General features: G+C 44.3%; 1 protein-coding gene across 2 annotated transcripts in view; it reads left to right on the top strand.

Moving 5' to 3' along the window:
* The first annotated feature begins 329 nt into the window (after nt 1-329).
* Nucleotides 330-26780, top strand: part of RIN2 (Ras and Rab interactor 2) — a 238662-nt gene continuing 212211 nt past the window's right edge. For both annotated transcript variants that reach the window (XM_026502950.4, XM_026502951.4), the window contains exon 1: nt 330-447. The gene's annotated coding sequence lies outside the window, so the exon portion shown is untranslated. The remainder of the gene's footprint in view (nt 448-26780) is intronic.

Raw genomic sequence — 26780 nt, forward strand, 5'->3', positions numbered from 1 at the left:
CCGAGTCGCGTCGCGAGCTGCTCCAGCCAAGTTTGCTCTGGGTTAGATCAACTCTCTCAGTCCGGGCTTCGCCTGGTTGCAGCCAGGGTTCCTGGTCACCCGCAGGCGCCTAGGCTGCACGTCCCGAGGGGCGGAGTGGGGACCGCACGTGGGGAGGGAGCGGCTGGACCCCGGGTCGCGCAGGCGCCTTTCTCGCCCCCTCGCCTCACCCCCGCCCCGTCCCCTCCCCGGGCTCCGGAGGGTGTTTGGGGGAGGGGGATGGCCAGCGCCGGAGCCGAGGGAGGGCCGGAGGCAGACACAAAGCCCGTCCCTCCCCTCCCCCTTCCCTCCCCAGCTCCTCTTCCTCCTCCTCCCGCTCCGCCCCTGCAGGGAAACCCAGCCCCGCGCTAGTTCGCGGGGCTACCGCTCGCCCCCGCCTCCGAGACCTGCGGGGAGGGCCTGCACGAGGTAAGGGGCGGCGGCCGCGGAGACCCCACCCCTGGTGTCTGCACCCAGCACCCGGGGAGGTTCTGGGGCGCGGGCGGGGGCTGTGTGGGGTTCGAGGCGCGGGGTGCTGCTGCTCGCACCGTCTTCTCCTTCGGAGGGGACCCGAAGGGAGAGAGCGAGAGAGTGTCTTCGGGGGGCTGTGGGGACGGGTGGGGGAGGGGGCGCCGGGGAGTGGGACTCCTGGACTGGGGCAGGGTGACCTTCCGGCGCCGCGGGACGACCGCTGGTCTCGGCAGGGTCAGGGAGTATCCTTATCCGACCTCCGAGGGGGTGGGGTGAGGGGCAGCGAGAGGGTGCGGGCGCGGTGGCTCCAGGTGCCGGGTGTGTGAGTGCGCGCGGGAGGTGGGCGGAGGGACTTTTGTCGAGTTCTACCTGTGGGGGCCACCTATGGGGTGTCAAGTGCGCCTCGTGCCTGGGAGCGCGGGCCCGACCGGGGGTCGCACAGCCCGGGTGCCCAGCTCCGCCCCGGTCCGTGCGCCCTGTCCTTGCACCGGGCAGACGCCCAGGTCCGAGGCTTCCTCCTCCCCGGGCAGAAGACCCCGCAGGAGAGTACGTGAGTCCGACCTGGGGGCGCTGGGCTGTCGCGGGGATTGATGGCTGCACAGCAGGAGGAGGAGGAGCCCGGGGTTCCTGCCGGGAAGGGATGGGGCCACTTTCCCATACTCAGGCCTCCCCACCCCCTTCTGGGCTCGGCCTCCACCCTTGGCCTCGGCTTCGACCCGCGAGGCGTCCACCCACCCATCACTCGCCCCCCTCCACGGTCGGGGGACCTCAGGATTTGCAGAATTCTGATTTAAAGCCTGTGATTTGTTGCCAAGAAGTACAGGGCAAGACCCGGCCCCTTGGGCCCTAAGAGGCGCCTTTCTTTGCAGAGATCTCAAATCCTTTGGGTTTTCCTAATTCAGCAGAGGAGGCTGCATCCAACCCGGGCATACAGTGGAGCCGCACTTTCTTGCAGGCCTGATGGTTTCCCGAACACTGGGGTTTCTTAGGAACGTGCTGTCATCAATAAGGAAACCTCAGAGCACTCTTCCAGCAACAGGACTTTGTCAATGTTGAGCAAAAATAAACACTTGGCAGTACTCAGTAATTAACATGGTATTTTAAGGCAGTATTTAAAAAAATTAAAATTCAATGTAAAAAATCCACGATGAACAAAATATCAACATTCTAAATAAAGAAAGGTTTTGTTATGCCCCTGCATTATTGTGCAATAGGGACAGTGGTTTCCAATCACCCTCAGTTTGTCTGGTCTCCACCTGGGGGTTAATGAGGGTTGACAATGGCCTGCAGCTGATGAGGCAATGCTGGCTTTATATATAGTCTTTTTTTTTTTTTGTTTTTTTTGACTGTACAACTTTTTATTAACTTTTTACCTAGTTCAAATATGGGCGAATATTTTGATAGGTGTGCAGACATGTATGCATTTTCCTTTTGGCCTCAGGTTCCAGTATGTTTCTAGAACACCCTTGAATTCCCTGTGCTAGGATACTGCAATAGCTCCCTAGAGGGCATCAGGGGGCCAGGGATTGGGTGGGGCCTGAACAGTAGGGGCCCTTGCATTCCGGACTAGAGAAGAATGCTCCCTGGTGGTTGACAGGAATTGCAGGGTTTAGGGACTGCTCTCAGCAGTTGGAGGCTGAGGACCTGAGAGTAGGGCACCTACTACCAGGACCTCCTTTGTCTGGCAGCATTCTGCAGACAGGTTAGCTAAGCAGAGGAGACCTAAAATAATCCACACTTGACCCCCTGGAAGGGGCAGCTGGGAGGAGCTTGACTCCCTCCAGGGCTCTGGTATGTGCTTGTTTGCTAGAGAGAGCTTCCCATCAGCCCTTCTATCCCCACTTAAGGCTTCTCCTCCCCTTCTCCAAAGTCAAGGGCCACTACCCACCTCAAAGAGGAGTTCAGTTCTCCAGAATCAACCTCTTTACTGGGCTGAATCCTCATGCTCTGCGTGGAGGAGACAGATAGTTTATTTCTCTTCTGTGTGAGGCCATGCAGCACTGGGAGGCCAGCCTTAATGGGGCCCAGTCTTCACATGCTCCCTACGTTATGTCATCCGGTATTATGTCCCATTTCCTGTGCACATCCAGCCAACGATCTTTCAAGATTCTAATGGTTTCAGCTGGGAAGGTTTCCTGACATCCCTCCTCCTTTCCCTGATAAGACACCCCCTCAGTGCCACAACAATTCCTTTTGTATCACTTATGAGCAGTATGCAGGGGACCCCACTTGCCCACTGTGAACAGGGTCAAAAGCCAGGTCCTAGCTCCTCCCTGCCTCCAACACTGAGGAGTGGGCATTGAAAAGAATGAACGAAAGTATCCCTTGGTAAATGCACAGGACAAAGTCCGTCCTTAGCAGATTGATCATACTTTTATAGCGCATTGTGAAATGCTTTTACAGATAACACCTCATTTGTTTTTCACCATAGTACTATTAATTCCATTTGTTAGGTGAGAAAACAGAGGCCTGGAGAGGTCAAAGCACCAAAGCTAGGACCAGGGCTCCAGGCCCAGAAGACATCTCGCTGAACCACAGCTGACTTGCTAGAGGTAGTTGCACTCAGCGGTACACCCCAGACAGTGTTCGTCTAGAGAATTTAACCAAGTTGTGCTTTAGGGTACAACTTTACTAAAGAATTATGATTGATAGATAGATAGACAGACAGACAGACGCCTGTGTGGCTCAGTTGGTTAAGTGTATGACTCTTGATTTCAGCTCAGATTATGATCTCAGGTCATGAGCCCCAAGTGGGGCTCTGCACTGGGGGTGCTTAAGATTCTCTCTCCCTCTCCCGATGCCCATCCCTGGTTGTGTGCTTTCTCTCTTAAAAAAAAAAAAAAAAAGAATTCCTAAAGAGTTACAGTGATAGAAAGCATTAGAAAAAAAAATGCTACTGTTAAGCAGGGTTTCCTCTGCAGGACTTTTTAGTGCCTTTATTATAGTGTGCTCTGGGACTTTTTAGGATGACGCCATAATATGGACCGTTTGCCAATTTCATTTGGCCACAGCACACTCTTTCGCATGAAGCATCTTTAGGATCCAGTGTTCCAAGGAGTCCACTTTGGAAAATGTTTAGTTCGCCGCAAATGCTTTTTTAGTTCACCTTCTGACATCCAGGCAGTTTCCAAGGAGCGTTGGTGCTTCCGATAGCAAGACATCTATATTCCGGAAATGAAAAGGCACAGAAATCCACCCCTCCCCCATCTTGTAAGGTGTTCCTTTGCAGCTGCTGTGTGCCTGATTAACAGAGTCAGTTCTCCAGGGTTTGGTCAGATCGGAGGGAACCGAAGGAGTCCAGTAGAAATGCAAACAGGCTCCGGGGAGCGTTGTCTTCACGCTGCTTAGAAGCCGACAGATGTCAACCAGCTTTCCTGGAGCGTGCCTCCAACACCACTTGTGTGTGGAATGGCAGCATAGGGATCTGGAGCTGAGACACCTCTTGCTTGATCACCTCCACTGAGTGGGAAGGCGCACCCGGGGTTTTCAGTTGTCTCACTTCCTCTTTCCCTGGGAGCTGGCGGTGCGGATTCTGTAGGAAGTCTACATTTACTCAGGAAACGGTAGCTGCTGGATTGGGAACAGAGGACTGCCGATGGGAGCCCCGCTCACAAGCACCCACTGTTTGAAATCTGGAGTTGCTAAGAAAGAGTTCGCCAGTGGCCAACAATTCCGCACTTTCCACAGATGGGTAACCCTGGATGTTCAGCCTCGTTTGCACTGAAGGGAGAAGGTGAACGGGGAAGCCAGAGTTCCTATTTCAGGGTTTGGGGGGGGGGAGTGGTGGGCTAGCAGCACCAGCAGAGAGCCTTGGGAAAGGTGACACCATCATCAGAGGGGGCACGGCCAAAAGCAGACGTTCAAGGATCTCCAGTGCTGAGTGAATTTATCTCAAGCTTTGTTTCACAGATGCTTCCAAAGCATGGAAAGGAAATAGTCTCTGGGACCTGTATAGATCTGTATTGATTAGAGTGGTATCACAGAAGTCAAGGAAAGGCGTGTTTTGAGAAAAATGGACCTATGGGGGGGTGTTTGTGTGCACGCGCGTGCCCTCCTGCATTTGGGGTCAAGGAAAAAAGTGGGAGGGCAGTAGTGTGATTTTTTTTTTTTTTTTTTTGAGTTTGAAAGTGTTGCAGAGAAAGAATTTCCCCTGCCCTTCCAAGTCCTTCTAGAAGGACTAAGAATCAAATAGACGGGGTTCTTGTGAGCCAGATTAACAGGAGAAAAATCAAATTTAATTACATATGTATGGGGAATCCACACAGACATGAAATTCCCAAGACAGGCAACAGGAGGCCAAGGCGAGGGATAGGAGTCTGAGGTTGCCCTATTATGCAGGTGAGTTTCTTAGGTACAGAGGCATCTCTGGTAATAGCTCTCCTCTTGGTACCTGCAGGCAGTTGAGGGGGAGGTAAAGAGCTTTTCCCAAATCGGCAGGGTTTTGATTGCTTTGAGTCAAAATAATCTTCATGCCTGGTGGCCCATCTTGGGGTGGCCTCCCTTGGCCCCTACAAAAGTCCTGGATGGTAGCCAGATAGAAATTTTCAATAAGCAACTGGAGACACAGAGTCCTTGGGGCAGGGTGGGGACTGGAACACAGGAGCTGATGAATTAACCCACGGAGGGACCACAGGCCCGGCAGAAAGGGGTCAAAGCTGAACTGGGAAGCCCACATCCAGGAGCAGGGATGGAGTTGGTGAAGTCAGTGGTGGGGACGAAGAGGAAGAACCTGCACCAGTGAGCCCGCCAATCTGGAGTTTTCAACCTGCGAGTTTGTGGCCGGCATCTGTTATGATTGATTAGGGCCCCGTCTATCCTGTGCCATTAAGTATTTTTATTTTTATTTTTATTATTTTTTATTTTTTTATTTTATTTTTTTATTATAATAATATTTTTTATTATGTTAGTCTCCGTACAGTAGGTCCCTGGTTTTTGATGTAAAGTTCAATGATTCATTAGTTGCGTATAACACCCAGTACCATGCAATAAGTGCCTTCCTTACGACCCATCACCAGTCTATCCCATTCCCCCACCCCCTCCCCTCTGAAGCCCTCAGTTTGTTTCCCAGAGTCCATAGTCTCTCATGCTTCATTCCCCCTTCTGATTACCCCCCCTTTCTTTATCCCTTTCTTCTCCTACCAATCTTCCTAGTTCTTATGTTCCATAGATGAGAGAAACCATATAATTGTCTTTCTCTGCTTGACTTATTTCACTTAGCATTATCTCCTCCAGTGCCGTCCATGTTGCAGCAAATGTTGAGAAATCGTTCTTTTTGATAGCTGAGTAATATTCTGTTGTAGATATGGACCACAACTTCTTAATCCAGTCATCTATTGAAGGGCATCTTGGTTCCTTCCACGATTTAGCTATTGTGGACAATGCTGCTATGAACATTGGGGTGCATATGGCCCTTCTCTTCACTACGTCTGTATCTTTGGGGTAAATACCCAGTAGTGCAATGGCTGGGTCATAGGGTAGCTCCATTTTTAACTTTTTAAGGGACCTCCACACTGTTTTCCAGAGTGGCTGTACCAACTTGCATTCCCACCAACAGTGTAAGAGTTTCCCCTTTCTCCACATCTTCTCCAACACTTGTTGTTTCTTGCCTTGTCAATTTTTGCCATTCTAACTGGCGTAAGGTGGTATCTCAATGTGGTTTTGATTTGAATTTCCCTGATGGCTAATGATTTTGAACATTTTTTCATGTGTCTGTTAGCCATTTGTATGTCTCCATTGGAAAAGTGTCTATTCATATCTTCTGCCCATTTTATGATTTGTTTATTTGTTTCTCGTGTATTGAGTTTGAGAAGTTCTTTGTAGATCTTGGATACCAGGCTTTTATCTGTAGTGTCATTTGCAAATATCTTCTCCCATTCCGTGGGCTGCCTCTTTAAGTATTTTTAATATCATCCCTGAGAAGTGTGGAGTGTCAGCTGAGAGTGTGACTAGAACCACACAAGTTGATGTAGCCACTAGCAAACCAACTCAAAGGCATTATTATATCGAATAAATGCATGATGCATTAACATTGCTTTTTTTGGTAGAAACAGGTTTTGAACTTGCTAATGGTTTGGCAAAAGCCTAAACAGTCATTTTGTAGAAGACTGTCAGAAAATAAAGTTGGATATGGCAAAGGGGTTGTGTGGGTGAGGCTATAGATAATCCGTCCTGTGGGACACGTCTCATTCTGATCAAGAATCTTTGGTGGCAAGGACCTCCCCCGCCCCTCCCCCCGAGTAACTTGAAATTCCTCCAAAAGTTGTAGGAAAGGTTATAAAGCTACTCCAATTTGTATTTTGAAATCATCTGTAAGAGTGATTCAGATGATGTTACGGACCTTCATTAGTGTCCAAATGAGAAATAAACTCAGGAGGTATTTTAATTACTGCTGTGAGCTTATTTCTCATTTTTATTTGATCATGACATGTGGTCAAATGATAGTAAATGGAGATATTAACCTATAATCCCTCACTCCCCTGAATTCTCAAAGGTGAGCATTCATAAATCAAACTTGGTGGAAACATTTGTATTTTACAATTTTTAATGAATTAACTCTTTTAATTGAGCACATTAACAGAATAAATGACATAAATGGAAACTTTGATTTTCACATTTACGATATTGTGTTCTAGGTCAGAAACACAAAGTACCAAAATCCACTTAGCTAGTTTAAATAGGGGGTGAAATGAACTTTATTTGCTTTATAAGACATTTTTTAATTGATGAAATCACCAGAGGTGTCCCCCCCCTCCCCCAAATAGCGAACGTCCCCTTGCATTTAACTCTGGTTTGATTACAAGAATACTTAAAAATGAATGGAGGCAGGTATTTCTCTGTGTGGTAAGCAAAGGGCACCTTCATGGTGGGATTGCCCATGAACCTATGAGTGTCTGGAAATGAGCCAAGATGTCGCACCTCTGAGAGGGATGAAACCAGCTGCTGTGTCTTGGAAGACCAGTCTAGGTTTTATCACTTCAACATGGTGTGTGGGGGTGCCGTGGCATCTAAACAACACCCCTCATCTCACTATCCAGACTTTTTTTGTCCAACTGCAGAGTGTTCATGACTTTTTGTCCTACTAAAACCTTCAGTCTTTTGTAAAGTCAAGTGCTTGGACTTTTTCTTCGGATTCCTTTAATGGCTCTTGCACCCAGAAATCCTTTCTGCATTCTCAAACGACTAACCTTTTATATTTCTTTCTAACTTCTATGGTCTTCATTTTACAGATTTCTGTAATCATCTGGCATGCGGTTTATGAAGTAAGAATCAACTGAGCTCTTTTTTCCCCAGCAGTTTACCGAGCATCATTTGGGAAATAGGTCCACCTCTCCCTGTCTCTATAATCCGTGCTGTTTGGCAGCCAAGTCCTTCTCCACTTACCACACCTTTATCTGTCTTTCTATTTTTTCCAAATTCTCTTGGCATTGTTCACCATTAATTCTTCCAGTAAAATTTTGTTCTGTGGGGTTTGTCTGGAATTATACTAAGCCTGGACACTGATTTGGGAAGACTTGATCGTTTTTGCTCCTCTTCTAGTAAATTGCAAACTGAATGCAACCTGTAGGCATTGGCTGTGCATATTCACGCCACACTGGCTTCCTGTTTCCGCCCTGCTGGCAGGTGCTGGGTCCTGGCTGACTTCTGGGACTCTGTGGTTCCTTTGGGATCTGAGATCTGACCAGTGCAGGTGTCCCTCTATAATTCCTGGCTCATGGGCCGGCCCTCCAGCCTATCAGGGGATGCTTAGAGATGCTAGTGAGGACAGGGCAGTGTCGTTAGTGCTTGACTCAGGAGACAGACTTGGGCCAAATTTGACCCCGAAAACTCCTAATTAAAACGCTTTGTTATTTTCCTTTGTGATTGTTTTCCCCTGGCAGTTTAGGGGTCTGAATGAGAACAAAGACAGATGCTCTGTCTTTTTAAATTTTTATCAGGTCTTTATTAAGCAAACACAGGGGTGGTGGGGGGTGTATTTCAGAGGCTCCTCTGGATCAGCGTCCTGAAGGAAGGAGACTCCACCCCCATTTTATGGCTTCTGAGCAAAGGAGCAGAGGTAGGGAGGGAGGGAGGAACCAATGAAATGAGCAGACAGGAAGGGCCCCACAAGGTTGATGAAGGGTGCTTTCCTCAAAGCTTCTCACCCCTCACCAGGATGAGGTCTGATGTATGAAGTTGCAGTCAGACCTGACAGCTCCTTGTCCCTCCCCCAGGGTGGGAGCCCTCCCTTGGCCATCTGTCCTTGGGGCCCCCTGCCCACTCTCTCTGTATTCTGTGATTCCTGTCCTGACACAGACTTAACACATACTTGGTATTACACACAGTCTTTCTCTGTAGGCATCTCTGTAGGCACATCTCATACCCCAGTTATGTCTAATATATTCAGCTAATGTCTTTCCCTAAACAGTGTACAGTGTGACCTTGGGCCATAAGGTATTGTAAACAATACAAGTAACCTATACTGTAATGTTGTCTTGGGCGATCCCTTTCTCTTAAACTGCATTTTCACTGAATTTCCTACCAGGGTTGGAGTCATATCACAGAGCGGGGCCCAGGACAGGGCACAGTGACCTCTTTCTATTCAAGCATGCTATGGTTGCTTATAGAAGGGGCACTTTTTCCTGTCCTGGGTGTCAGGAAAGGATTCACAGTGGAAGACATTAGCTCTGACAGGTGGGTTATTTGGTGATGGCTAGTAACCAGTGGGTTTTAGGTAGAGGAGTGTCACGTGCAAAGAATGAGAATCAAGAGGAGGGAGGTGCATTTGGAGAAAGAGCCCTCTTGATCGTTATGGCTCCTGCTTGGCTCTGGGGAGTGTGGAGAGAGGGAAGGTGTGACCTCAACCCTCTCATGGCTTCAGCCTAGGCAGGGAGGTTAGAGGGGGTGTGGACCTGTGGAGGACAGTTTAGGACAGTGTCATGTCTGAAAGAATCAGACTGGAGAGACGGGGGGAGTCTGAGAGGGAAGCCTATCATATACATAGTCTTTTCACAAAACCATGCTCAGGCTCTGCTGGGAATTGTGGCCTATTTTTGATTTAAAGAGAATCTCAGCTTCCTTTGTCTCACAGGAAATAAGGGGAGGTCTTCACGGGAAAGTTCTGGAGACTGGGCAGGGCCCACTAGAGTGGCTAGATTAGAGGCCAGCTGACTGGAGGAGTTCCACCCCTGTATCAGTCTTTGGCCAAGGGCTGCCCCTCACACTTCAGCTCTCTCTGCATGCAGGCAGAGCAGGTCCCATCAGCCTGAAGCCATCCTCCCACAGAAATGGGTGCTGGCCTACGGAGGGAAAATGGTAGAGGGATCTGAGGGGACATGGGCAGACCACTGGCAGCATCTGTCCCTACCTGGGATGCTTGTTCTCAACCTCACAGCCAGGGGAGGGCAGACGGTTGGGAAAAATTAGCCCCCTTCATTTCTTGTGATGGTATGAGGAGCAAGAGTTCTTTACTAACCCTCTGCCTTGAGGCTTATGCCTCCATGGCCCGTGAGTGGGTACAATGGCCACCCACCATCTTCAACGCTTCCTAGCTGTGTTTATTTTCCAGTTTTACTGCAGACATTTATGTCCTCAGATCATACTGGAAACATTCAGTGTAATCACAGGATGCCTGTAACTATGTAAATGTCCTTGTTGGACATAGTTAGTTCATTGTGTCTATGATCATTGGCTCCCGGTTCCTTGAAGACTGGTGAGGTGTAGGATGGAGGACATCGAGAGCCATGGGTCTAGGAAACCAGAGAACGTTTAGATCTGAAGGAGAATTTCTTAGTCATGTCAGGAAATGGCAACCTACACCCTCACTGTCCAAGCCAGTCATTTGTCAAATTCTTGCTCCATAAATACATGTAAGCATCTGAGAGCATATGCACCGACTGCCTCCATCCTTTCTGCCCCATGACCACTGTCATCCTTTTCTCCCATTTCTGGTGGGTGCAGGGCATAAGACAAGGGGATATGTGATTTGTTTCAAACTAGCCAATCACAGGCAGTCTCAGAGAAGAAGCACACTGTTACCGGGGGTTGCAATCTAACATGCAGATCCTACCCATTGATGTCCCACCAGGAGGAACTCCATGCATCTGCTCTTCTGAGCATGTAGCACCTGCAATAATGGTTGAGACAGAGGAGTCAGAATAACGTGGCAGGACCCTGTGGAATCTGTTGAGATTTTAAGCATCGTGCTTCAGGATCTCAAGAGATATATCATGATAAGATGTGATTTGGACAATTGATATAAGGTAGAAATCAATCCCTAGTTTTTTTCTAAGACATTTTTCATTTAGTGTAAGAATCAAGAAACCAGGGTGCCTGGGTGGGCCAGTCAATTAAGTGTCTGCCTTTGGCTCAGGTCATGATCTCAGGGTCCTGGGATCAAGTGCTGCCAGCAAGCTCTCTGCTCAGCAGGGAGTCTGCTCCCCCTCCCTCTGCCCCTCCCCTCTGCTCATGCTCTCTCTCTCACTCTCTTTCTCTCTCTCAAAATAAAATCTTAAAAAAAAAAAGAATCAAGAAACCACTAAAATCGTAATTGCAAGAGGAAAAAATGATCAGCTCTAAGGATGAAAGGAAATGAATAGCACAAAAGTATAACATTTTAGTTACCATTTTACCATGAATCCATGTAAACTTGTGAGTCTTAGCTGGCCTTTAGTATGGAGGAATTCTTTATGCATCCCATGAAAGACGATTCAAGGAAGTTGTGAAAGGCTTCAGGGAAAGCTGTACTCAATTGTTCCAGAGAGGAAAAGAGCCTGGTATAAGAACCAAGAAATCATAGTTCTCAAGGATTATGATGGTATTATAAAATAAAAATCATTCTAGAAATAGTAATAAAAACCACTAGTGATAAAAATCACAGGCTGATTGAACCGAAGGTACCTTACAACAGTATGATTTAGTATTAATGTAACAAAACTGCCTTTGAGGGAAATTTTCTTCTGGCGAATGCTGGGAAGACTGACCAAAATACATTACCATTTGACTTCAGACATTTTTGTACACCATACGAAAGGCCTGATAGAAGCAAGGAGAGCGCCTTCTGACTGGTAAAACATTTTCTGATAAACCATTCGACAGAAAATCTCTGCAAATGAACGTTGGTGAGGGAACACAGTTTGCCTTCCCCTCATTCTTTTTTTTTTTTTAAGGTTTTATTTATTTATTTGACAGAGAGAGACACAGCCAGCAAGAGAAGGAACACAAGCAGGGGGAGTGGGAGAGGAAGAAGCAGGCTCCCAGCGGAAGAGCCTGATGTGGGGCTCGATCCCAGGACCCTGGGATCATGCCCTGAGCTGAAAGTAGACGCTTAACGACTGAGCCACCCAGGCGCCCCGACCTTCCCCTCATTCTTGAGGAGAAATTAGGAAATCTTGCAGAGTTGCTTTGGTTCAAGCACAAACATCCTGGTCACTGTCCCTTATCTGCTCATGTCTGCATCTGCCTCCTTCCCAGCATGGATTCCATGGTCGGGGATTAGAACCCTTCCTTTGCATATACCTTCTTTGTTTGCCCCCTCTGTCAGGAGACTCCCCTGCCTAAACCTTCCCTAGTCCGTGCCCACACCAGGCAGGGGGACATGGATGTGGATGCTCCATTTTTCTCAACCCATCCACTCTCCTGCTCAGATCAGTCTTAGACAAACTTTTTTTTTTTTTTAATCACATCCAAATATATAGGAGTGATACAAAGTTTGGGGAACTACCACTTACTATGATATTTCCCTTTCCCTCTGATCCTATCCTGTTTCATTTACTTAAAATGTTCCAATGGCAACCTTCTAAATCAATTTCACAACCACTAATAGGCTTTGAAAAAAAAGGTGACTTGGATTATTATTTCACTTGGATTCCTCCCTTCTCGGCCTCCCAAACCCTCCTTGTTCTCAGTTGATGACCTTGCTTCTTATTTCACCGAGAAACTAGAATGAGTCCGAAGAACTTCCATCACTCCCGACTTAAATCTACCACCAGGCCTGCACCTGTGTCCACATACGCTGCCCCACCTCGGCCCCAAAGCACGAAACATTGGTGCTCTTCCTTGCCCTAGGATGTGCCCCTTCCTCATACCCACGTGACTGGCTCCTCACTTCCTTCTGGTCTCTCCCGAACGTCCTGAGAGAAGGTGGCCCTGAGCACCTCATTTAAAATAGCAAATCTCTGTTCCACCCTCCTGACCCACTCCATGCCCTGCCTAATTTTTCATTAAGCATTTATTTTCTCATGACATAGGTTAGGAAAGTCAAGGTTTTGTCTGTTTTGTTCCATGTTGCCTCCTCAGCACCTAGAATAGTGCTGGCATAGAAACTTGTTAATAAATATTTGTTGAATGCCACATTGAAGGCAGAAAGATGCCTGAAGCCTTGGGCAGCATGGCTAAAGAGGCTAAAATATCCCTCTGGGCTAAAAAGAAGAGTGTGCCTTGTGCTGAGTTCCAGCAGGACACATGTCATGCTCAGTTCCACAGCGCAAGGTCTCAGGGCTCCCATGGAAGAATCAGGAGGGAGATGGGCTATGAAAGTCCTTCCTCTTTATCCTTTTCCTCAAACCCCAAGAAAAAATTCTGCAAGGGAGATTTTTTTTTTTAAGTACATGGCGTATTCCAATTAAGTGTGAGATAAAAAATTTGGAAGTGTAAATGTAACCCACCTCTGAGGGATGGCACTAGGGGACAGTAATGCGCTGAAGCTAGCAAAGGGGCCGGACTCCCGAGAGTCCCTTCTGAGGAGACATTGCTCCTGCAAGTGCTGGTTTTCAACCCATGTGCCTGGCTGGTGGAGCTAGGCGTGACCAGCTACGTAACTTGTGGATTTAGTGCCAATGAAAATGGGAGCCCCTTGTTTAAAAATGATGAATAATTTTAAGAAGGTATCAGCAGAGCATTAAACTAAGAATGGAGCCCTTCTGAACATGGGTCATGCACCCCAAAGCCAGGCCTGGAGCCCTGCAGAGCTCACGTTGCACGAGACGTAAGCTTCCACTAACAGGAGCTCCAAGGTCCCATTAATAATTACATGAGCTGAGGGTACGGAGTGCCCAGCATGTGGCTGACCCTGTGCTCAGCTCACACATGCTGACCTCATTTCAGAATCTTAACTAGCCTGTGAGGTGATCACCTCATGTATCATTCCCTTGGTATCCATGAAATAGTTTTAATTTCTCTCTTTTTTTTCATATTGTAGAAACTGAGGTACAGAGAGGTTAAGTAACTTGTCTGTGGTCACAAAGCACACAATGGAAGAACTGCAATTCAAACCAGGTCTGTCGAACACCAGGAAACTACGCTCTTAGCCCCTACCCTGTAATATCTTTACAGATATGTCCACGCAGAACGATGAAGGTGTATTAGTTTGCTAGGGCTGCCCTAACCCAGTAGCACAGACCAAGTGGCTTAGAACAACAGAAGTGACTCGGCTCCTAGTTCTGGAGGCCAGAAGTCTGAAAGCCAGGTGTCAGCTGGCAGTAGCACGCTCCCTCTGAAGGAGGCAGGGAAGGAACTGTTCCCTCCTTGCCTCTCCCAGCTTCTGGTAGCCTCAGGCGTTCCTTGGCCTGCAGACCTAGGGGCCTCTGGTCTCTGCCATCTCTGCCGGCATCCTCACAGGACCCTCTCCCCTGTGTTTTTAGGTCGCCTTCCCTTCCTGCAGAGTCGCCTGTCCAGGTGTCCCTGTTTGTAGGCACACCTGTCACCCAACGAGAGACCCTCTCATGATTTCATCTTGACTGAATCTGCATAGACCCTATTTCCAGATATGGGCACATTCTGTGTACTGGGGATTAGGACTCTCATAGATCTTTTCAGTGAGGTGGAGGAGGGGACACAACCCATAAGAGGATATATCCAGGAATGGTGACCAATGCACCCAATCCGAAGAGGCATTCTCAGTAGTAAATCATTAACTGCGCAAAGTGCCTGATTGGGATCGCCTTTCCCCTGTCCTGTTCCGCCAGGACAGGGAGCCCTCAGCACCCTCTCAGGAGTGGGTGAATGCCCAGCATGGTCGCTGATGGCTTAAAGAAGTGGGCGAGCAGACTGGTGGTTCTTGACCATCGATTTAGAGATGAGCTGTCCATTCCATGTCCGTGGCTGGTCTCAGTGATCTCCTGATGGTGCTGTTAGGTGCCAGGGCCTCCTGAGAGGTGGGTGCTGGATGGGCCGCAGCTTCGCCTCCTGCTGGTGTAGGGTGTGCTACAGGCCAGATAGACTGTGTTTGGGAGATGAGTAACAGAACCTCAGAATTCCTAATAATACAGTGACTGTCATCACAGTCACTTAAAAATGACGTCATTGAGGGGCGCCTGGGTGGCACAGCGGTTAAAGCGTCTGCCTTCGGCTCAGGGCGTGATCCCAGCGTTATGGGATCGAGCCCCACATCAGGCTCCTCTGCTGGGAGCCTGCTTCTTCCTCTCCCACTCCCCCTGCTTGTGTTCCTTCTCTCACTGGCTGTCTGTATCCTGTCAAATAAATAAATAAAATCTTAAAAAAAAAAAGAAAAAAAAATGACGTCATTGAGTGTGTAAAAATAAAATATTAGAATGATTTTCTGTAGGCATTTTCGATTCCTTTGTGTGCCACAGAGGCAGAAGACGAGGGGAAATCACAGCTTTTCCCGAATAAATATTCCTCTCCCATCCTTTGCAGTGTCTGGCTCTTGATCTTTTCCCCACTTCTTCTCCTGTTACAAAAATATTGCTTTTATCACTTACTGCTCCAAGAAAAATACAACGTGCCCAGTCCACATTCCTATCTGACTTCCTTTGGAAACCTAAGTCAGGGCTGGTGGAGTGCCTTGTGCTGAGCTATGGCCCTATCCGCTCAAGCAATCTCCAGGCTCCCATTCCTGCTTCAGTGAACTATGCTTGGTGGCTGGGGTCAGGGAGGGAGATCTGACACCCGAGTCGGGTTAGATGCACTGTGTAAGCTGAGTTCAGGAACTGGAGCTTTGCCTTGACCAGTTCTCTGGGAGGAAGAAGAGGTGAACCTGCAGAGGCCTCCAAATCCTGCTGGTGTATGAGGATAGTTATTCTACAGAACCCCAGGGTTAGATTGAAAGAACCCCCCAAGATCATGGAGACTGGTGCTGGTCAGCGGAAAGCAAGGGCATGACTGTGAGTATTATGTAAAACTAAATTTATGCCTTTTTAAATTATATGTACATAATGTAGTATGAGTTATATATTATTTTGAATTTATTTTATTATTTTATTTTTACACACTGCATGATATTTTTCTTTATTTTATTTGAAATCAATTAGCCAACATATAGTACACCATTAATTTTTGATGTAATGTCCAGTGATTCATTAGTGGCATGTAACACCCAGTGCTTATCACATTATGTCCCCTCCTTAATGCCCATCACCCTGTTCCCCCATCCTCCCACCCACCTCCCTTCCACAACTCTGTTTGTCTCTAAGAGTCAAGAGTCTCCAGTGGTTTCTCTCCCTCTCTGATTTCTTCCCATTCAGTTTTCCCTCCCTTCCCCTGTGGTCCTCTGCACTATTCCTTATGTTCCACATATGAGTGAAACCATATGATAATTGTCTTTCTCTCTTGACTTCTTTCACTTAGCATAATCCCCTCCAGTTCCATCCATGTCGATGCAAATGGTGGGTATTCATCCTTGCTGATGGCTGAGTAATATTCCATTGTAGATATGGACCACATCTTTATCCATTCATCTGTTGAAGGACATCTCAGCTCCTTCCACAGTTTGGCGATTGTGGACATTGCTGCCATGAACATTGGGGTGCATGTGCCCTTCTTTTCGCTACATATGTATCTTTGGGGTAAATACCCGGTAGTGCAATTGCTGGGTGGTAGGGTAGCTCTATTTTTACCTTTTTGAGGAACCTCCACACTGTTTTCCAGAGTGGCTGTACCAGCTCTTGGTCCCACCAACGGTGTAAGAGGGTTCCCCTTTCTCTGCATCCTCACCAACATCTGTTGTTTCCTGAGTTGTTAATTTTAGTGATTCTGACTGGTGTGAGGTGGTATCTCATTGTGGTTTTGATTTATATTTCTCTGATGCTGAGTGATATTGAGCATTTTTTCATGTGCCGGTTGGCCATTTGTATGTCTTCTTTGGAGATATATCTGTTCATGTCTTCTACCCATTTCTTGACTGGATTTTTTATTTTTGGGGGTTGAGTTTGATAAGTTTGTATAGATTTTGGATGCTAGCCCTTTATCTGATAAAGCATTTGCAAATATCTTCTCCCATTCCATAGGTTGCCTTTTAGTTTTGTTGATTATTTCCATTGCTGTGCAAAAGCTTTCATCTTGAGGAAGTCCCAATAGTTCATTTTTGCTTTTGTTTCCCTTGCCTCTAGAGATGTGTCTAGCAAGAAGTTGCTACGGCCAAGGTCAAAGAAGTTGCTGCCTGTGTTCTCCTCTGGGATTTTGATGGATTCCTGTCTCACATTTAGGTCTTCCATCCACTTTGAGTTAATTTTTACGTATAGTGTAAGAAAGTGGTCCAGTTTCATTCTGCATGTGGCTTTCAGAGAGACTGTCTTTTTTCCATTGCGTATTCTTTCCCTGCTTTGTTGAAGATGAGCTGACCATAGAGTAGAGGGACCCTTTCTGGGTTCTCTATTCTGTTCCATTGAATTATGTGTCTGTTTTTGTGCCAGTACCATACTGTCTTGATGATTACAGCTTTGTAATAGAGCTTGAAGTCCAGAATTATAATGCCTCCAGCTTTGGTTTTCTTTTTCAACATTACTTTGGCTATTTGGGGTCTTTTGTGGTTCCATACAAATTTTAGGATTGTTTGTTTCAGCTCTGTGAAAAATGCTGATGGTATTTTGATAGGGATTGCATTGAATATGTAGATTGCTTTGGGTACCAAAGACATTTTAACAATATTTGTTCTTCTAGTCCACGAGCATGGGATGTTTTTTCATTCATTTTTTTAAAGATTCTATTTGTTTACTTGAGACAGAGAGAGAGAGAGGAAAGCACAAGTGGGGGGGAGGGGCAGCGGGAGAGGGAGAAGCAGACTCCCCACTGAGCAGGGAGCCTGATGCAGGGCTCAATCCCAGGACGCTGAGATCATGACCTGAGCCAAAGGCAGATACTTAATGGACTGAACCACCCAGGTGTCCAGGTGCCCTGTTTTTTCATATCTTTATGTCTTCCTCAATATTTTTCATACACTTCTGTAGTTTTCAGAGTATAGATCCTCTTTGGTTAGGCTTATTCCTAGGTATCCTATGGTTTTTGGTGCAGTTGTAAATGGGATCAATTCCTTGATTTCTCTTTATTCTGCCTCATTGTTTGTGTATAGAAATGCAACTGAATTCTGTGCATTGATTTTATGTCCTCCAACTTTGCTGAATTTCTTTATCAATTCTAGCAATTTTGGGGTTTTCTCCATAGAGTATCATGTCGTCTGTCAAGAGTGAAAGTTTGACTTCTTCTTTGCCGATTTGAATGCCTTTTATTTATTTTTTGTTGTTGTCTGATTGCTGAGACTAGGACTTCCAGTACTATGTTGAAGAGCAGTGGTGAGAGTGGACATACCTGTTGTATTCCTGACCTTAAGGGAAAAGCTGTCAGTTTTTCCCCATTGTGGGTCTTTCATATATGGCTTTTATGATGTTGAGGTATGTTCCCTCTATCCCTACATGGCTGAGGGTTGTTGTTGTTGTTTTTAATAAGAAAGTTGCTGTATTTTGTCAAATGCTTTTTCTGCATCTATTGAGAGGATCATATGGTTCTCATCCTTTCTTTTATTAATGTGGTGTGTCACATTGATTAATTTTTGAATGTTGAACCACCCCTGCAACCCAGGAATAAATTCCACTCAGTCGTGGTGAATAATCCTTTTAATGTACTGTTGGATCCAATTAGCTAGTATCTTGGTGAGAATTTTTGCATCCATATTCATCAGGCATGTTGATCTGTAATTCTCCTTTTGGTGGGGTCTTTGTCTGGTTTTAGGATTAAGGTAATGTTGGCCTCATAGAATGCATTTGGAAGTTTTCCTTCCATTTCTATTTTTTGGAACAGTTTCAGAAGAATAGGTATTAATTCTTCTTTAAATGTTTGGTAGAATTCCCCTAGGAAGCCACCCAGCCCTGGATTCTTGTTTGTTGGGAGATTTTTGATTACTGATTCAATTTCTTTACTGGTTATGGGTCTGTTCAGGTTTTCCATTTCTTCCTGTTTCAGTTTTGGTAGTTTATTTGTTTCTAGGAATTTATCCATTTCTTCCAGATTGCCTAATTTGTTGGCATATAATTGCTCATAATATTCTCTTGTAATTGTTCATTTCTTCAGTGTTGGGTGTAATCTCTTTCATTCATGATTTTATTTATTTGGGTCCTTTTTCTTTTCCTTTTGGTAAGTCTGGCTAGGGGTTTATCAATCTTATTAATTCTTTCAAAGAACCAGCTCCTAGTTTCTTTTATCTGTTCTGTTGATTTTTTAAAAAATTTCTATGTTATTAATTTCTGCTCTAATCTTTATGATTTCCCTTCACTTGCTGGACTTAGGCTTTATTTGCTGCTCTTTTGCCAGCTCCTTTAGGTGTAAAGTTAGGTTGTGTATTTGAGACTTTTCTTGCTTCTTGAAGGCCTGTATTGCTATATACTTCCATCTTAGCACCACCTTTGCTGCATCCCAAAAGTTTTGAACTGTCATATTTTCATTTTCATTTGCTTCCACGTATTTTTTAAATTCTTTTTTAATTTCCTGTTTGACCCATTCATTCTTTAGTAGGATGCTCTTTAACCTCCATGTATTTGTGGTCCTTCCAAATTTCTTTTTGTGGTTGACTTCAAGTTTCATAACACTGTGGTCTGAAAATATGCATAGTATGTTCTCAGTCTTTTGGTACTGGTTGAGAGCTGATTTGTGACCCAGTATATGATCTATTCTGGAGAATGTTCCATGTGCACTAGAAAAGAATGTGTATTCTGCCGCTTTAGGGTGAAATGCTCTGAATATATCTGTTAAGTCCATCTGATCCAGTGTGTCATTCAAAACCCTTGTTTCCTTGTTGATCGTCTGCTTAGATGATCTGTCCATTCCTGTGAGTGGGGTGTTAAAGTCCCCTAATGTATTATTATTGATGAGTTTCTTTAATTTTGTTATTAATTGGTTTATATATTTGGTTACTCCTACATTAGGGGAATAAATATTTATGATTGTTAGATATTCTTATTGGATAGACCCCTTTATTATGATATAGTATCCTTCTTCATCTCTTAGTAAAGTCTTTGGTTTAAACTCTAGTTTGTTTGATATAAGGATGGCTACTCCAGTTTTCTTCTGGTGTCCATTAGCATGAGAAGTGGTTCTCCGCCCCCTCACTTTCAATCTGGAGGTGTCTTTCAGTCTAAAATGACTCTCTTATAAGCAGCATATTGATGAGTCTTGGTTTTTTATCCCATCTGATACCTTGTGTCTTTTGATTGGAGTATTTAGTCCCCTTATATTCAGAATAATTATTGAAAGGTATGAATTTAGTTCCATGGTATTCCCTGTAAAGTCACTGTTCCTATCGATTGTCTCTGTTCATTTCTGGTGTTTTTTACTTTCAGGGTCCCTCTGTAAAGTATCCCCTTTAGTATTTCTTGCAGGGCTGGTTTAGTGTTCACAAATTCCTTTAGTTTTTGCTTGTCCTGGAATCTCTTGATCTCTCCTATTCTGAGTGACAGCCTTGCTGGATAAAGTATTCTTGGCTGCATATTTTCCCCATTTAGCTCATTGAATATACCATGCGTCCTTTCTGGCCTGCCAGGTCTCTGTGGACAGGTCTGCTGCCAGCCTTATGTGTCTACCTTGTATTTAAGGACCTCTTGTCCCAAGCTGCTTTCATTATATGCTATAATATGTTGAGGTGTTGCTATAATATGTTGAGGTGTTGATCTATTTCTGTTGATTTAGAGGTGGGCTCTCTGTGCCTCCTAGACTTGAATGCCTGTTTTCTTCCCCAGATTAGGGAAGTCCTCAGCTATAATTTGTCCAAATAAACCCCTGCCACTCTCTCCCTTTCCTTTGCTCCTCATCATCTGGGACTCCTATAATATGGATATTATTTCGCTTTATGGAATCACTCGGTTCCCTAAGTCTACTTTTGTGATCTACTAGGTTTCTTTCCCTCTTCTTTTCAGCTTCCTTATTATCCATCATTTTATCTTCTGTATCACTGATTCACTCTTCTTATTTGTTCATTTTCATTTTTATGGCCTTCACTTGGGACTGCATCTCAGTAATAGCACTTTTAATTTTGGCCTGACTAGATTTTAGTTCTTTTATTTCTATAGTAAGGGATTCTCTAGTGTCTTCTATGCTTTTTTCTAGCCCAGCTAGAATCTTTATAATCATTGCTTTAAATTCTAGTTCAGACATCTTACTTATATCCATATTGATTAAATCCCTGGCAATGAGTACTACCTCCTGTTCTTTCTTTTTGGGTGAATTTCTCCATTTTGTTATTTTATTCAGAAAAGAAAAGAAGAAAAAAAAAGAAAACAACAACAAAAACAGAAAAAAACCCAACAACAACAAAGAAGCACTAGATCCTGGGTGTGTTTTCATCTGCTTGTTAAAAGAAACTAGATCCCAAAGTAAGAAAGAAAGAAAAACATGTGTGTGTGTGTGTGTGTGTGTGTGTGTGTGTATTTGAAAATAAAATACAATGAGAGGAAGCATATATATAAGGTATATATGTATATACATAAAGTATATATAAAATTATATATATATAATATATATGTTTATATAATATGTATGTATATACATAAACTATATATAAAAATCAAATAAGAATAAAAAAGAATTGAAAAAATAAAATAATTGAGAAAATAATACTAAAAGACTAAGGAATAAAAATACAAAGAAGGCTATATACTGTTTTCCCCAAGAGCTGAAGCTTTGCACCCCTCTATGACCAGTAAACTTGGTGTGAGCGAGTTGTTTGTGCTGGTCTTCTGGACAAGGGGCCTGTTGCACTGATTCTCAGGTGGACTTGCCCTAGTGGAAATGCACCTCCGGTGAGCAGAGGGTCAGGGCTCTGTGTAAGCAGCTCCAGATTGCACCAGGTGGTGCTGTTTTTCTCCCTGACTGCTTTCAGCACTGACAGGCAGGATGATTATGGCCTGGAGCTGAAAGTTCACATCCCCCATTCTTGAGTGTGCCCTTAACCACTCTTGTCTCCCCAGTTTCCATCAGAACTCTGTGTTCACCTGGCTTGTGACTGAATGTTTTCATCTCAAGCACACGACCAGTTTTGAGTCTCCAAACTTTACAGACTCCTGTGGCATGGACTGTGCTGCTCCACCCCGGGGAGGGAGGGGATCATACTGTGGTTCTGCCGCTTGTTGGGCCCCTGTCCAGAGAGTGGTCACCCAAACACGTATGGGCTCGCAGTTTATGGCAACACTGAGCAGAAAGCTGGCACCTAGACTGCTGTTCTCAGCCAGCTTCCCTACTCTTGTGCGTGGGAACTCTATTGCACTCGGTCCCCCCACCCCCGCCACATTCTTCTTGTGACCCCAGGGATCCTGAGACCATGCTGTCCCACCTGGGATTCCACCCCACTTCGCCACTTGAGTATGTTTAAGCCAGGGACATCCCCCACTATAGAGGACTTCTAAAAGTTCTGATTTTGTACCCCACTGCTTGTAATACTTTAAGTAGCCCCTGCCCCGGGCATATCCTCAGATATATAGCCCTGGATTCATGTCTCCACGCCTACCTTCCCAACGGTGGTCACTTTTCTGGTGCTAGACTTGCAGCGTTTGTTTTCTCAGATCTCTGATAGATTTCTCAGGCGTTCAGAATGATTTTATAACTATCTAGCTGTAATCCAGGGACCAGAGAAACAGGGTCCCCTACTCCTCCACCATCTTAACTCCTCACCCCCCAAATTCTCATCTTTTCTTAACAAATAATTTCAATTAAAATATGGGTTATAGTTTTTATTATTATCATTTTTTTTTAAAGTAGGCTCCACGCCCAGAATGGAGCCCAGTGTGTGGCTTGAATTCACAACTCTGAGGTCAAGGCCTGACTTGAGATCAAGAGTTGGATGCTTAACCAACAGAGCCACGCAGACACCCCTCTTTTTTATTATTTTTAATAGTGGTAAAATATAACATAATTTACCGTCTTTACCATTTCTAAGTGTATGTTTCAGTGGCATTAAGAGCATTCATATTGCTTTACAACCATCATCACCACAGAACTCTCTTCACCTTCTGAAACTGAAACTGTACTCCTTAAACACTAGCTCCCCACCTCCTCTCCCCAGCTCCTGGCAAGCACCATCCTACTTTCTGTCTCTGTGTTTTAGACTACTCTATGTTCCTCACCGAAGTGGAATCATAGAGTATTTGTCTTGTGATTGTCTTATTTCACTTAGCATGTCCTCAAGATTCAACCATGTTGTAGTGTGTGTTAAAATGCCCTCCCTTGGGGCACCTGGGTGGCTTAGTCATTAAGCGTCTGCCTTTGACTCAGGGCATGATCCCAGGGTCCTGGGATTGAGCCCCACATTGGGCTCTCTGCTCTGCTGGAAGCCTGCTTCTTCCTCTCCCACTCCCCCTGCTTCTGTTCCCTATCTCACTGGCTGTCCTGTCAAATAAATAAATAAAATCTTAAAAAAAAAAGCCCTCCCTTTTTAAGGCTGAATTATATTCCCTTGTGTATACATACTACATTTTATTGATCCATTCATCTGTCGATGGGCACTTGGATTCACCTGTTGGCAGCTGTATATAATGCTGCTGTGAACTGGAGTATTCAGATCTCTTTGTGTGTGTGTTTTTTTTTTGTCTTTGCATTTACATTTTTTAAATTTTTTTAATGTGTTTTTATTATATTATGTTAGTCACCATACAGTACATCCCTGGTTTTTGGTGTAAAGTTCGATAATTCATTAGTTGCATTTAACACCCAGTGCACCATGCAATACGTGCCTTCCTTACTACCCATCACCGGTCTATCCCATTCCCCCACGCCCTCCCCTCTGAAGCCCTCAGTTTGTTTCTCAGAGTCCATAGTCTCTTATGCTTCATTGAGACCTTGTTTTCATTCTTTGGGAGTATACCCAGAATTGGAATTACTGGATCATATAGTGATTCTACTTTTAATCTTTTGGGGAATTGCTCTGCTGTTTTCCACAGCAGCTTGCATCACTTTACATTTCCACCAACAGTTCACAAGGGTTCCAGTTTCTACACATCCTGACTAACACTCGTTGTTTTGGTCTTTTGATAGGAGTCATCCTAATGTGTGTGACGTGGTATCCCATTGTCGTTTTGATTTGCATTTTGTTAAAGATAGTGAGGTTGAGTCTCTTTTCATCTGTGTGTTGGCTATTTGTATATCTTCTTTGGAGAAATATTTATTCAAGTTCTTTGTCCATTTTTAAATCCAGTTGTTTGTTTTTGTTACTGAGTTATAGGAGCTCTCTCTATATTTTGGATATTAATCCCTTATTCGCTATATGATTTGCAAATATTTTCTCCCATTCTCTGGGTTGCCTTTACACTCTATGGTTTGTGTCCTTTGAGGCACAGATGTTCTTAATTTTGATGTAGTCCCATTAATTTTTTTCTGTTGTTGCCAGTGCTTTTGGTGTTATATCCAAGAACTCACTACCAGATCTAATTTGTATTTTCTTCGAAGAGTTTTATGATTTTAGCTCTTATGCTTAGGTCTTTAATCCTTTCTGAGTTAATTTTTGTATGTGGCATAAGGTAAGCACCAACCCTTTCTTTTGCATGTGGCGATCCAATTTTCCTAACACCATTTGTTGAAAAGACTGTCCTTTGTTCATTGAATAGTCCTGGTACTCTTGTTGAAAATCAGTTTGCCATTTTTGCATGGGTTTATTTGTGGGCTTTTTATTCTATTTGTTGGTCTATATGTCTGTCCTTATGCCAGTACCACACTGTTTTGGTTGCTGTAGTTTTGGAGTAAGTTTTGAAATCAGGAAGTGCTAAGGGTTTTATAAATTGTTGATTGGATCTGACCCCACATAGCCTAGAGGTTCCAGGAAATGACTGTTTGAAAACAAACCCTCAAGTAAACTGGAGCAGTCTTCACTCACAGCAGAAACATTCCCCAGTATTTTTCTCTAACTTTATATTAGTTTCCAGTTGAGTACTGACCCTCCTTTCCATAAGGGGGATTTCCTGTTCATGTGAACGCTTTCCTTTCTTTGGCGCAGTTTTCATTCCACATGAATTTAGTCGGAGCAGAGCCTTACTTTGTGGTTTCCTTGGGCTTTTACTTTGCTTTTTTTTTTTTAAAGTAAATTTTTACTCTTTTAGAAACAAATAAAAACATTATTGGATGCCGGGAGGCTTGAGACCTTTGATTACAATCAACACATGCTACAATCCAGTCCTACAAGGTGTGATTTTCCTCCAAATCTAATGAAATTCTTAGGCAAATAATGCTACAGAAGCTGCATTTACAATAGAAAAAAAAATCATGTCTCTGTTTGGGATCTACCTGGATATATTTTCATTTATTGGGAAAGAAAAATAGTCTCCTGATACGGAAGCAATTAACTTTAGAAATGCAAAGGGTATTGCCCCCGGGCATTTAAAAATCTACAAATTGTCTGCAACAATGTGCTTCACTGCCAGATGTTATTAAAAAAGGGGCAGTGTTCAGTGACCAAACAAGATGGTGAATTAAAGTTGCATGAGCATTTATATAGACGAAGAACGTTCGACAACAGAAATACCCTAAAACTCACTGAATCCTACCACCTACATTTACAGAAGGGGAAACTGAGTCCCAGAATAGTTTAATTATGGATCCAAGCTCTTGTAACTAGCACACTTAACATTTTGGGACTGCTAGCTATGTGCTGGCATTGTGCTGTGTGGGTCCTTTATTTAGCTGTTGCTGAGATGAGTAACAGTTATGTTTGATTTTAATCCAATCATTAGTTACCTTTTTGTTTTCTTTTTTTTTTTTTTAAAGATTTTATTTATTTATTTGACAGAGAGAGACAGCCAGCACGAGAGGGAACACAAGCAGGGGGAGTGGGAGAGGAAGAAGCAGGCTCTTAGTGGAGGAGCCTGATGTGGGGCTCGAACCCAGAACTCCGGGATCACGCCCTGAGCCGAAGGCAGACGCCCAACCGCTGCGCCACCCAGGCGCCCCATCCTTTTTGTTTTCTTTCTGAGGAGAAAACTGTGATCTAGAAGGAAAGACATTTCATGTTTTTATTTATTTTTCTGAGATACGTGATGTTGTAAATTATACTTTTATAACCGAGTTATTGTTAGACATTTGGATTATTTTAGTTTGTTGCCCCCAGTGTATTAGCTGCTCTACTTTCAAACTGATGACTTTCTAATTTTTTCAAATTAAACAAGTTAAAAAAAAAAAAAGACCTACCATCATTTATGCTCTTTTGCTCTTGATGTCACAGAGGATGATGTTAGGTGAATAAAACCTGGCCATAAACCACTCTGAGTAGAAGAATGACCCAGAAGAGTTGGACTCTGAATGTGAGGAAGTGTTAAAGACCTCAAGCAATTGATTTGGCTTATCCATTTCTTTTTATGTGTTTTTGTTCATGTATTTCTTTTTATGTCCAAGAGTGACATATGATTTTTTTAAAAATGTCTAATTAGGTTGACTACAGCTCTTCTTTTTTTTTATTTTAATGTTTTTTTTTTATTATATTATGTTAGTCACCATACAGTACATCCCTGGTTTCTGATGTAAAGTTTGATGATTCATTAGTTGTGTATAACACCCAGTGCACCATGCAATATGTGCCCTCCTTACTACCCATCACCAGTATATCCCACTCCCCCACCCCCCTCCCCTCTGAAGCCCTCAGTTCATTTCTCAGAGTCCATAGTCTCTCATGCTTCATTCCCCCTTCTGATTACCCCCCCTTTCTTTATCCCTTTCTTCCCCTACCGATCTTCCTAGTTCTTATGTTCCATAGATGAGAGAAATCATATGATGATTGTCTTTCTCTGCTTGACTTATTTCACTTAGCATTATCTCCTCCAGTGCCGTCCATGTTGCAGCAAATGTTGAGAACTCGTTCTTTCTGATAGCTGAGTAATATTCCATTGTATATATGGACCACAAGTTCTTAATCCAGTCATCTGTTGAAGGGCATCTCAGTTCCTTCCACGATTTAGCTATTGTGGACAATGCTGCTATGAACATTGGGGTGCATATGGCCCTTCTCTTCACTCCGTCTGTATCTTTGGGGTAAATACCCAGGAGTGCAATGGCTGAATCATAGGGTAGCTCAATTTTTAACTTTTTAAGGGACCTCCACACTGTTTTCCAGAGTGGAT

This window comes from Ursus arctos, unplaced genomic scaffold, assembly GCF_023065955.2.
Source record: "Ursus arctos isolate Adak ecotype North America unplaced genomic scaffold, UrsArc2.0 scaffold_16, whole genome shotgun sequence".
NCBI lineage: Eukaryota > Metazoa > Chordata > Mammalia > Carnivora > Ursidae > Ursus > Ursus arctos.